Source organism: Dermacentor silvarum, chromosome 4 (genome assembly GCF_013339745.2).
Source record: "Dermacentor silvarum isolate Dsil-2018 chromosome 4, BIME_Dsil_1.4, whole genome shotgun sequence".
In the NCBI taxonomy this organism is placed as follows: Eukaryota; Metazoa; Arthropoda; class Arachnida; order Ixodida; family Ixodidae; genus Dermacentor; species Dermacentor silvarum.
The window spans coordinates 173109963-173123428 of NC_051157.2; the positions used below are offsets into that span (position 1 = coordinate 173109963).

General features: G+C 49.6%; 1 long non-coding RNA gene across 1 annotated transcript in view; it reads right to left on the bottom strand.

The window, feature by feature from the left end:
• LOC125944602 (uncharacterized) overlaps window positions 1–12475 on the bottom strand; it is a 50662-nt gene extending 38187 nt beyond the window's left edge. Inside the window, exon 1 of the long non-coding RNA XR_007466302.1 lies at window positions 12394–12475. This is a non-coding gene — a long non-coding RNA (uncharacterized LOC125944602). The remainder of the gene's footprint in view (window positions 1–12393) is intronic.
• Window positions 12476–13466: the final 991 nt, after the last annotated feature.

The following is a 13466-nucleotide window of genomic DNA, read 5'->3' on the forward strand; positions in this document are numbered from 1 at the left end:
ATACGAATATATTCTTTTATGAAAAAATACATATTTTTCTTGACAGTGTGTAGCGTTCAATAATTCGTTTGCAGCATTTTATATACAATGCCATTGCCATGATCACTACATTATTCATGTATTTGATCCCTCGACAAATTATATAAGGAGGAGGCCGCGCTGCAACCTCAGCCCCCCCCGAACAAAATTTCTGGCTACGCCACGGTGTAGACCACCTCACCCGTTATTGTGAGACGGCAGCGCTGACATCGGCAACAGCAAAAGAAGTTTCTATTTTCTTGTTATATTCCGTTATCCTCCGACATGGGCCTCCTCGCATTATAATCAGCGATCGTGGGAGACAATTTACCGCAGACGTTGTCGAAGAGACATTTGATTTGTGCTCATCTAGCTTCCGCCACTCGACGCCATACTATCCACAAACCAATGGTCTGGTCTAACGTACCAACCGAACGCTTGCCAACATGTTGTCGATGTATGTCGATTCCGCACATAAGAACTGGGACAGCATCCTACCTTTTGTCACCTATGCCTTCAACACCGCGAGGCACGAGACCACCGGTTACTCACCGTTCTTCCTCCTTTGTGCTCGTCCGTCTCGTTACACACTCGACACCATGTTTCCCTACTTCGCTCATGACAATGACTCTTACCAAGGTCCTCTGTCGATGAGAAGAAGCGCGACGCATTGCTCGGCTACGCACCTTCACCTCGCAGGACCGGTCAAACATCCGCTACGACGGTCGTCGCCTACATGTATATTTCGATCCTGGCGACCTTGTGTGGCTCTAGACGCCTTTACAGAAGCGTGGCTTGTGCCAGAAGTTCTTGGCCCACTATGTTGGGCCCTACGTTATACTTGAACGCCTCAGCGAGGTTAACTATCGCATTGCACGCCTCACGAGCACTGGACGACATCCTGCCAAAACCGAAGTCACTCACGTTGCCCGCCTTAAGCCTTGCAATTCACGAACGACTGACGGACTTGCCCGGCGGGCTTCGTTTGCCAATGGGGAAATATCACGAACTCTCATAACAGAGGGCAGAAACAGCGCGAATGACCACGGGGACCGTCGGTGAAGAAGGAAGACGACGTTCGACTAGTTGCTTTTGTACCGGGCTTGCAACACGCCAACCGTTCCAATTTATCTGCCCTGCAGATTTAAATAAACGCCGCTTCACGGCGGAACAATATATATATTCTAACAGATAATTCGCATAGATGTGTTCCCATAGCTGATTTACATAGCAAAGGTTGACTTACAGCTTTATTGGCACGACATCTCTTCTGGTGCATAGGGAAGAAACATTAGACAAGAAACACTAAGAAGAGATGCACAGAAAAGTTACATTGAACTATTGTAGCACTCTTCAATGAAGCACACTAAACAAACTGGTTTATTGTGGGCGATCTTGTGCCCGGATACTTAACACTAAAAGACATTCACACAATTGGCAAGCAGAGTTAACAGGATCCCGTTCCGCAGTCAGTGTCACAAAAGAGCGCGCAATCCAAGCGCGCGCCGAGTGTCACGCAAGCCAGCGAAAGAACATACCGGCCCCGCGGCAACATCAACAGAGGGGGAGAGCACATACTCCTCAAGCAACAACGCTAACAACGGCGCCGAAACGTCTGGAAGAGACTCGACGAAACGACGTTAACCGGAGAGAGAGAGAGAGAGAGCACACGCGCGCACCGAGACACCTTCTCACCCGGCGAGTCGACAGACATTACTACCGCGTGAGCATACACCAACAGGATCAGTCATCACACCCCCTCGAGAATGCTCCGACAGCGGAGGTCAAAGGTACGAGAAAATACTCGAAGCTTCCCAAGCTTTAGCCATGCTACGAGATCACGACACCGATAGGAAAGTTCGAGGACGCCTGTGGAAGCTATATAACCGCCGTGCGAGAATCAGAGGGGGGAATTCGGGAATTCAGGAGTTCAGAGAGTTCAGTCCGCACCGGTGAAGTGATGTAACGTGAAGACCGACAGTCTGCGGAAGAAGGGGATTCTCCGGCAAGCCAGTCGACGAGTTCATCGACCGTCTGCACTTCCGGAAGAAGTTCTTTCTTCGAGATCTGTCCCGAGCTACGCCGAGATCGCCTGACTCCAAGACCAACACTGGTGAATACGATTGGACACTTAGTGTTCCTTTTCATTTTTTACTTTACGTGTTGGACTCTTAGTGCTTGTCGTGAATTATTTTCTTGTGTTTGTTAATACCCATCTGAATTGTATTGTGTTGTGTCTAGCCTAAGTGTGCAAGTGTGTGTGTAACTGCCTTGTGTGAAGAATATATTTTGTTGTGTTTCGACAACTCTGGGCTCTGACTCGGTCTTTGGACATCAACCGGCGTTCGCTGGCGCACCTGAGGGCCCATTCTTAATTGTCCTTGCTTTCGTGGGATTATTTTCGGAAGCTGATAATTCGGCTTTGGAATTTGGTCCGGCGTCTGCGCCTCGTTCCCGGGGTCTGTGACAGTCAGCCACTTCCGAAGATTGAGCACACGCGCAGCCGCGTGCGCGTGCACAAGAGAGACTCTCGCCATGCGCGAGGTATTGCTGGCGCTTTTCTAACGGCGGTGCGATGAGACGCCTGGAAGGATACCTCGCATGGAGATTTCTGCGGCATTACTCCCCCTCCGAAAACGCATCGTCACGATGCGTGTGAAAGAAATTTCATATACAGAAGTGTTTTCATTGCCTGTTGAAGTACGGCTTCATGCGGACTACATGTACGACCTCTGCAAGGTTGTGGCGCTTTGATAGCTCTTGTCCATGACGAATGGCTTCGTTATTCAGGTCACCTACTCGGCGAATAACTTCGTAAGGACCAAAGTATTGGCGAAGGAGTTTTTCGGATAGGCCGCGACGACGCACTGGTGTCCATACCCACACTTTATCGCCTGGCTGGTACTGATCTTTTCTGCGGCGCAGGTTGTAGTAGCTGGCACACCTACGTTGTTGCTGGCGTATATGGAACCGTGCCAATTGCCGGGCCTCTTCAGCTCGTTGTAGGAGGTCGTCCACGTCGTATAGGTTGTTGTTGTTGTCACCATCTACTGGCAACATAGCATCCAGTGTGGTTGTGACTATGCGGCCACAGAAAAGTTTAAATGGAGTGAGCGGAGTTGTCTCTTGAACAGCCGTATTATAGCCGAAAGTAGCGTAGGGCAACATTGTGCCATGTCTTATGTTCGAGATCGACATACATGGACCGCATGTCGGCCAAGGTTCGGTTTAGACGTTCCGTCAGGCCGTTTGCTTGGGGATGGCATGCAGTGCTTTTCCTGTGACTGGTGTGCGTCATCTTCATCAACTACTGCATGAACTCAGCTGTGAAGGCTGCTCCTCGATCTGTAATCACGACCATTGGTGCACCATGCCGCAGGACTATGTTATAAACGAAGAACTTCGCAACTTCAACTGCTGTTCCTCGTTCAAGGCAGACAGTTTCAGCATATCGTGTTAAATAGTCTGTCGCTACTCCGATCCATCTCTTCCCTGTAGATGACGTTGGGAACGGTCCAAGCAGATCCATTCCAACTTGATCAAATGGAGTCTTCGGTGGGTCTATGGGTTGGAGAAGGCCGGTCGGTTTGCCGGGTGGCGTTTTGCGCCTTTGACATTCTCGGCATGGTCTCAAGTAATGCTACAGCAACGCTAATAACTTAGGCGAGAAGTATCTGAGTGCAATTCTGGCGAACGTCTGGCTGACACCTAAGTGACCCGACGATCGTTCGTCATGGCAAGCTTCCAAAATTTCCCGTCGCATGGCTGATGGCACGACGAGTAAGAATTTTTCCTGGTTGTGTTCAAAGTTCCTCTTCTAGACCGCATTATCTCTGAGGCAAAATGACGATAAACCTCGCATAAACATACGCGGAACTTGAACATCGTTTCCTTCCAGGGGCTTGATGAGTGGTAGGAGTTCTGTGTCGGCCCGTTGATGCTTAGCGATTTCCGAATCGCTGGGCATCAAATTTTCGATCACAGTAAGGAAGGGAAAAGCTTTGTCAAAAGGAGCAGACTCCACTGGTGAGCGGGTCAAGCAGTTTAGCATCGTGATGTTTTTTCCCAGACCTGTATATAACCGTAATGTCGTATTCTTGGAGCCTGAGACTCCACCTCGCAAGTCGTCCGGATGGGTCCTTTAGGCTTGCCAGCCAGCAAAGGGAATGGGGATCGCTGACTGCACGGAACGGCCTGCCGTAGAGGTATGGTCAGAACTTGCTGATAGCCCATATGACAGCCAAAGATTCCTTTTCCGTAGCAGAGTAGTTTGTTTCAGCTTTCGAGAGGGTGCGGCTAGCATACGCTATGACTTTCTCTTCCCCGTTTTGCCATTGAACTAAAACGGCGCCGAGACCAAGATAGCTTGCGTCGGTATGGACTTCTGTGTCCGCCGTCTCGTCGAAGTGGGCACGGATCGGTGGGGCTTGCAATCGATCCTTTAATTTATTGAGGGCAACCTCTTGCTCTACATGCCACATGAAGGGTGCGTCTTCTTTAGTAAGTCACGTTAGAGGTTCCGCAAGTTTGGAGAAGTTTTCTAGAAATCGCCTGTAACAAGTGTATTGTCCCAAAAAATAGCCGGATTGCCTTCTTGTCTGTCGGCTTCGGAAATCGCGCAACGGCAACAGTCTTGTCGGGATCCGGGCCAACATCTTGTGCGCTGATTACGTGACCCAGAAAACGAAGTTCTTGGAATCCAAACTGACATTTTTCAGGTTTAATAGTCAGGCCTGTGGAGTGGATAGCATGGAGCACTAAACGCAGCCTCTGCACATGCTGGTCGAATGTCGCGGAAAATACCACCACGTCGTCTAGGTAAATTAAGCACGACTGGCATTTGAGACCCGAGAGAACACCGTCCATCATGCGCTGGAATGTCGCCGGCGCACAACAGCGGCCAAATGGAAGTGCTTTGAACTCGTACAGGCCGTCTGGACTAACGAAAGCAGTGTTTTCGCGGTCTCTTTCGTCCACTTCAATTTGCCAATACCCACTCTTGAGGTCTAATGAAGAGAAAAATTTTGCATGTCGTAGCCGATCCAAGGTGTCATCAATGCGTGGCAGGGGGTACACATCACGCTTGGTCACGCTGTTCGATTTCCGGTAATCAACACAGAATCTCAGTACTGGTATTGTCCTTTTTTATCACAAGAACTACGGGTGACGCCTACGGGCTGTTTGATGGCTGAATGTCATCGTCCTTAAGCATCTTTTGCACCTGACTTTTTATGATCTCTCGTTCAACCAGTGATACTCGGTACGGGTGTTTGTACACTGATCTGGTTGCTTCGTCTGTTATTATACGGTGTTTAACAATAGGTGTGCGCCGTACCTTTGACGAAGTGGAGAAACCTTCTGCGAAGTCGTTTATGAGCTCTTCCATCAATTCTTTCTGGGTTGGCGACAGACTTGGGCTGATTGCAACTGACGCTATGGCGTCATGCGTAGTTTGTGCAGCAGGCGGCGCACACGCTAAGCTACATACATCTGTGACTGCAGTAACGCTGTGAAGATAGGCGATGGCTGTGTTGTTTGCGACATGCTGAAATTCACTTCCGAAATTCGTCAGCAATACATCAGCACACCCATCGCGTAGCTGAAGAATTCCCCGTGCTATACAAATACCTTTCTTCAACAGGAGCTCGATGTTGGCATCCGCTATACCTTCCGAGTCGTCGAATGCTTCACTTCTTACGCGAACCAGCATGCAGATCGTGGTGGCACGGTTACGTCATCGTCAGTTACCCGCACGGCAACGTGCTCTGGCTCCTCTGACTTTTGCATATCTATAGCCTGCTTCGTAGAAAAGGACACACAAGAATTCTGCAGGTTGATTATGGCACCGTTTGCTAGCAGAAAGTCCATCCCGAGTGTTACATCCTTCGAACATTCCGGTAATACAACAAAGTCAGCGACGTAAGCAAAACCTGGAATTCCAATTCTCGCTGTGAATCATCGCTGGAATGCCGCCGGCGCACAACAGAGGCCAAATGGAAGTGCTTTGAGCTCGTACAGGCCGTCTGGGGTAACGAAAGCAGTGTTTTCGCGGTCTCTTTCGTCCACTTTAGTCGATCGCTTTAGTTTTCCTGACGTGGGCTCAGTGAACGACGTCTTCGTGAACTCGAGGACAACCCTGCGTTAGGTGATCGGAAGCGTGCAGACGCAAGGGATCGCGGCTGGTGTTGGTATCTAGCCGCCGGGTCCTGTTGTCTGGACAAGTAGTCCTGAATTTCCATGGGTCTTTCACCATTACGGGGGCAAGGTGCATTCATCGTAAAGCCGCGAAGACCTGCTCTGCAATATGGGCACATTTTGTAAAGGCGTCGAGCTTCTCCTCAGTGGAAACAGAGTGGCGTCCGGTCGGGTGCACGCCACACGTCGCTTTTTCGTGGCCTCAGCTCTGCTAGAGGTCTTCACTGCGCGGAGTCGGCTGGCGGCTACTAGGAGCTGCTAATGGAGCATTATGCACGGATGGCTGGCATAACACATCAGCGTACGTCGGCACGCGACGTACCGGTGGCGCTTGTTCGAGATGCACAGGCGGTGCCTCAAATCCTGGCTGCAGAATGGCATGCCGGACTTCATAACGAATGACGGCGGCGAGAGTTGAAACTGTCGGCGTGTTGCTGCCTGGGCTTGCTGACAGGAGGTCGGCTGGTGCACTGCTGACATCACGATTGTAGTGATGGGCACGCTGCTGCAGCGCCTTTTCTATGGTCGTCGCCTCGGTGCGAAACTCAGCAACACTGCGTGGTGGGTTGCGAACGAGTCCTGCAAACAGCTCTTGCTTAACGCCACGCATCAGATAGCGTTGTTTCTTATCTTCGGTCATGTTTGGATCTGCGCGCTTGAAGAGGCGGGACATGTCATCGATGTACATGCCGACACTTTCGTTAGTGCGCTGCTTTCTGGCTTGTAGAGCGTTCTCTGCCTTCTCTCGCCGATCGGTGCTGGCATACGTGGCAAGCAACTGTCGCCGAAATTCTTGCCATGAAAACAATGCTGCTTCATGGTTCACGTATCATGTCCTCGCTGACTCTTCTAACGCCAAGTACACGTTGCGAAGCTTCCGTGCCTCGTCCCATTCATTGAAATCTGCGACTCGCTGGAAATGTTCTAACCAATCTTCCACGTCTTCGAACGCGTCGCCATGAAAGGACTTAGGCGTACGTGGTGGGTACACAATGAGCGGCGACGGTACCACCGAGCTGGTCAGGGTTGTGCCGTCGCTGGTAACTGTTTCCTGTACCGCGGCAGCACCAGGAAGTGGTCCGAACTCGGGCGGGTCTCCTCGGAGGCGGTGGCATGTGCGTTGGTGTACAAGAGTCAGCTCTGCGGGTTCCAATCGCTGAGGGTCGGGGCTGCACTCTCTTGCGCACTGGGGACTTCCAATCATACCCAGCAACTCCACCAGAAATGCAGCACTCTTCAATGAAGCACACTAAACATACTAGTTTATTGTGGGCGAACTTGTGCCCGGAGTTAACAGGATCCCGTTCCACAGTCAGCCACGTCCGAAGATTGAGCACACGCGCAGCCACGTGCGCGTGTGCAGAGACACGCGCTGTCTCGCCATGCGCGAGGCGTTGCTGGCGCTTTTCTAATGGCGGTGCGATGAGACGCCTCGAAGGATACTTCGCGTGGAGAGATCTCTGCGGCACATTGCTTATTAGAATACACCTCGCGGGTTTACATGCACGACAACAAATCAAGAATGCTTGACTATGAACCTTTCGCTCATTTCTCAGTAAGGACAGCGAAGGAGTAATAACGCCATACGCGTATTGGCCTGTCTTATCTATTATTGTTGATTCAATCATTATTCTCGTCATTTTATCTTTATGACTGAGCAGAGCAAAGCAGTCGTGAAACACGGGCGTGCAACCGCACGTGCTGCAATAAGCGTCAACAAATTGATGCGGTCGTGGTCGTTCAATCGTCCTTACTCAACCATCGTTATCTGACTCTCGCCATAGGGACGTATTCGGTGACACTCACTTTCGGCGGTACTGTCACCGTCGCGTGACATAGTGCTCAACCAGCCAATCAGATCATCCGCTTTTGTTCAAACAGCTAATCAGCGCGCACCTGACGTCCGAGGCAATAGTAAAGCCGAAAGTGATTGTCACAGAATATGTGCTATGCTGTCGTCCTCACGCCTTCAACTCTGACCCAGACGTACTGTATGCAAATGTTAAAAATTGGAGAATCGCATCCCAGTTACGATGGTCAGGTTGAATATCCATGGATAGCATGCCGCACCGCGTGCGATGAAATCGCTCTGTGAGGCCATTGGTTTGAGGGTGGTAGCTAGACGTTGTCTCGTCGCTTGCAGAACTTCATTAAGAGTGCTTGAAATAAATCTCTTGCCTCGGTGGCTCAAAAGAACGTGAGGGGCACCGTGACGTAAGTAGATAGCCTGCAAGGAGAAGGCCGCTACTTCCGAGGCAGCTCCTGAACGTATTGATGCTGTTTCAGCGTACCGGGTCAAGTGGTCAATAGCAGTGACGATCCATCTGTTGCCGTCTGGAGTAGTTGGGAGGGGCCCGATAAGGTCAATGCCGATGAAAGACAAGGATTCTGATGGACAAGGGAGTGGTTGTAGCGTCCCGACCGGAGCAGTTGTAGGTCGCTTGTGGTGTTGGCAAAGGCGCGCAGGAGGCAACATATCTAGCTATGCTGCTGGAAAGACCTGGCCAAAAGAATCAGCTGCGTATGCGCTCATGGCTTTTGTGGTAACCCAAGTGGCCTGACGTACGGTCATCGTGTGACGCCTGCAGAACTTCAGCGCAAAGAGAGTGCGGTACAACGGGAACCCATCGATGGCCTTCCGGGTGAAAAACGTAACGGTAGAGCCCATCGTCTTTGAACTTGAATAGTTTGAGTTTTTTCCGTAGCCTGGCATTGGGTGGAGATGAAACACAGCTAAGGCGATTGATGATACTATGGCAATAAGAATCGGCGTGCTGGTGACTGGAAAGCACTGAAGGGCGGTTTGATGCAGTCAAGGAGGAAATCGGTGTAAGAGACGAGGCGTTCTGCGTGCGGCCAATTTGACAAGGTGATGATATGTGCTCCGATGATGGTGGTAATGGGCACCGTGATAGAGCATCGGCATCTTGGTGCTTCCTTCCAGACTTGTAAATGACATCGAAATCGTATGCTTGAAATTGGAGTATCCAGCGGCCAAGGCGTCCAGACAAGTTTTTGATTGTCGACAACCAACATAGGGCATGGTGGTCAGTCACAACCGTAGAATGTCGACCATGGAGGTATGGACGAAGTTTCTGAATGTACCAGACAACATTCAAACACTCTTGTTCGGTTACCTAGTACTTCTTTTCCGCGGAAATCAGAACGCCGCTTGCATATGCAACAACCTTCTCGCAAAATTTGCGGTGGCGCTGCAGCAGTACGGCACCAATTCCTTGACAACTACCGTCAGTATGCAGTAATGTGGGTGCCTTGTCATCACAATGACAAAAAAACAGGTGGGGATGTTAGTGCGCGCTTGAGTTCTAGGAACGCGTCTTCACACTGATCGTTCTAATCGAAGGAACTGGAACCAGCAAGGAGCTTGTGGAGGGGCGAGGCAATGCTGGGGAAGTTCCGGATGAAACGTCGAAAGTATGAGTTGAGTCCATGGAAGCTGCGCAATTCTTTTGCGCGAAGTGGGCGTGGAATGTTGAGAACTGCGGAAATTTTGTCCGAATCGGGCTAGATACCGTCGTTGCTAACGAGATGACCCAGGACTTTAACCGTTGTGCTAGCGAAACGGCACTTATTTGAGTTTAGTTGATGTGCGGCACTAGACAGGTATGTGAGCACTTCATCTAGGCGTTGCAGATGGTCAGTGAAAGTCGAGGTAAACACGACGATGTCGTCGAGGTAACATAGTGAAGTTCTCCACTTGAGGCCGCGACGAACAGTGTCGATCTTTATTTCAAATATGGCGGGAGCATTGAATAGGCAGTAAGGCATTACGTTGAACTCGTAAAGACCGTCCGGAATAGAAAAGGCGGTATTTTCTTTGTCCGCTTCGTGGATTGGAATTTGCCAGTATCCGGAGCGGTGATGAAGGCTGGAAAAGCATTGCGCGCCTTGCAAAGAATCAAAGGCGTCATCGATACCGGGCATCGAATATACATCCTTACAGGTGATCTTGTTTAGCGCGTGGTAGTCAACACAAAATCGTACCGATCCGTCCTTCAGCACTGAAACGACAGGTGATGACCAACAACTGGCGGAGGGCCATATGATGTTTCTTTTCAAAATATCGGCGACGTTCTCCTCGATGACTGTGCGTCCGGCCAAAGAGAGTCGGTAGGGACGAAGGCGTACAATAGTCTGGCCATCGGTGTCGATACGATGGGAGGCAACGGAGGTCTGTCCGAGTGGCGAAGTATTCATATAAAAGGAGACGTGATGCTTCGTGAGCAATTTTAGCAACGCTTCACTGTGAGCAGCAGTACGGTCAGGACTTATAACGGAAGCAAGGGCAGATGAAGCACATGTGCCCTGTTGAGGAAGAGCTGGGGAGGCGGCAAGAGGAAGCAGAGAGACTGGTTGGTTGGGTGTCCACATAACAGGTCACTGCAGAGCCTTGAGGTAGGAGGATTCTCAGTGGTCGTGTTCAAGGCGATGATTAATGCAGAACTTTCTTTGAACCGCACTAGGCTGGAAGCGAAGACAACCCCACGGGCAAGACAGTGGCCTTATGACCGCTATCTGAACACGTGATGAACACGTCGCCATAGGGGATGTCCGTGGAAGAAAGTGTTACGATTTGCTCGTGGTCGCGAGGCAGCACAGAATCGGCAGCAGTGAGAAAACGCAGTCGTGGCTCATCGGCACTTCCGCTGCAATGAACGCTCTCGGTCATATGGACTACACGTTGTCGGCAAGAGATTAAAGCGGACGCTGATGAGAGGGAGTCCCAACCTAAAATTTGTTCATGGGATGGGATGGGATAACTTTATTTCAAGGTCCTGCTGGCTACGGAGTGCAAGGCCCCACAGAGCGGGTTACTCCCACGTTGGGACCGGGAGTTTTAGCTCTCTGGCTGCATCCCGGGCTCGCTGGACGACCCAGAGCTATTCCGCCAGGTCCGTGCTGCGTGGCGCTTCTTGTAGCATGGCGTAACCTTGATTCTTGTTATCGTGGGTCCGACCACCCGGCCAGAGCAAGTGATGTACGTCTAGTGTTCTAAGGCAATTTTCGCACTATGATGTGTATAGCTCAGGCATGTAGTGATGTAGCCTGTTCTGCAAGGGTTACGTGTTAGTTTGGAGCATTCTGAAGGTGATGGCTTGAGGCCTGGTGAGCTTATTACAAGGTGCGCTATATATTCTGTGGTCTAGATAAAAGTGCTTTGTGACCTCGTTGTATGTGGCGGGAGGGTCCCGATTCTCGCGGGGATGGTCACGACCCGAATAGGTGGCGTCGCGGAGGGTTAGGTCTCGCGCGCTCCCGTGAGCCATCTCGTTGAGATTGGGAGGGGCGTCCTCGATCTCTTCGAGGTGTGCCGGGAACCAGCAGATGGTGTGATGCTGCAGCGGTGCGGATGTATTGATTATTTGTAGTGCTTGTCTTGCAACTGCGCCTTTCTGAAAGGCTGTGACGGCCGAGCGTGAATCGCTGTAGACGTCGGTGGTGGTCGGGTCTGTGAGCGCGAGTGCGATGGCGACCTCTTCTGCTATCTCGGAATTAGTTCATGAGCGCGCGGCAATATAATAGCGAACCTAATGTGATGACGGATACCATCAGTGAATACGCGTGCTGTACATTGGGCAGATGGCCGAATTATAGCTCTATTAGCCCCAATCAAGGATAATCCAACATAAGGTGTCTTCACTGTCCACAGACGAGAGCACGGGTCCGCACACATAACAGAAATAGTAGCTCCAGTCTCAATCAGAGCTAACAAACGCAAACCCTCTGCAGACACCAATAACATGTTCGATGGACGTTCAGGAGGACTTGTAGCACTTCGCGGCGCTGCAGTTTTCGCTCCAAAAACTGCACTGGTTAGTTTTGCGGTCGCTGGACATGGAGTTGGGAGACATGCCGAAGTGGAGAAACAGAACGTCGGAGTGGCGATGGGGAGCGGCGTCTCGAGGCACATGTGTTGTGGCAGTGTTCGAGAAGTCGGCCGGAAATGGAGATCGGCGAGCGGGAGGATTGAGGCCGAAGGGATCTTAAAGAGCCTCCACCACTTTAAATACCACGGTCGAGACGACGCTTTATTCCAAGAAAAAAAAAATGGTGCCGACACAAAAACGAACATGAGCCGTTGATTGATGATGGTTTTGTACAGATGACGATAAAGCCCGCATAAATGCTTACAATATTTACACACAAATCAGCACTTACTCGTTGGAGCCGTTGTATATTCCGGTGTAGTGTGCTATTGTACCAGTTTCCATGCAAACAAAGTGCGTCAAGAACGGATCCTGTAAACATAGCACAAATAATTGTTGTAAATATGCGATTGGGGGCTATAAATTAGAGGACGGACCAAATAAAATTATAATTGACTGTGAACACTACGCCGGACCAAGTGTTAAAAGTTTATGCTTAATCATATATGCATTATAGGCAGCCCTCAGCCCATATAACTAGGTACTTAGATCTCTCATTAGGCTGCTCTTTAAAAACGATGCTAACTACGCAAAGGATTTGTTTAAGAAAAGAATAACAATATAGATTACTAGTCAACTTATAAAGTACATCTTATTACACACATTTAAGTGTTATATAACGTGTACACATTTTGAATATATGTTATTTAAAAATTCTTAACAAATGTGGGTGTGAAGCCAGCATTCTTATCTCAATTTTACCTCCCCGTAAAACAATATCTGGCAGTCAGTATAACGTGATCTCAGGAACGATGCGAACCTAACAAGATGCGAGGAATCCTAAAAAGATAAGAAAAACGTGCTGTTTAGTTTCTCTTCCTTGCTATAAAATCTAGCCTCATGAGAACTTTTTCGAGGTTGATTGCTCAGCTAATTATGTACGAAATAAGCGTGAAAGGATCACTGAAAACTATTTCTCAGAAAAAATTGTTATGCTTATTCGCGTATATAAGAGATATGAAATTTTGGTTCTGAGAAAATAAAGAAAAAAATCATCGCCTTCAAAACTCACAAAAAACATTCAGCACAGCGAAAGGTCATCAGATTCGTCGGCTATCTCCTTCTGGTTTTTGTTATTGTCTGATTCAGGCAACGGCGCAGCTCATAATTCTGTTTTCCATCTTGTTTGAATCACCATTATTGTAGCGGGAGCCATTCGCATTGAAACAGCCAGTAAACCTAAATACAAGTTGTTTTGTAAAAGCCATGTTCTAGTCTGACTAGTTTCACAATATCACGTGTGTCTTGACATTTCTGAAATGATGGAGAGCATCAGATGCAGCAAGCTCGATAATGAGGAAGTTC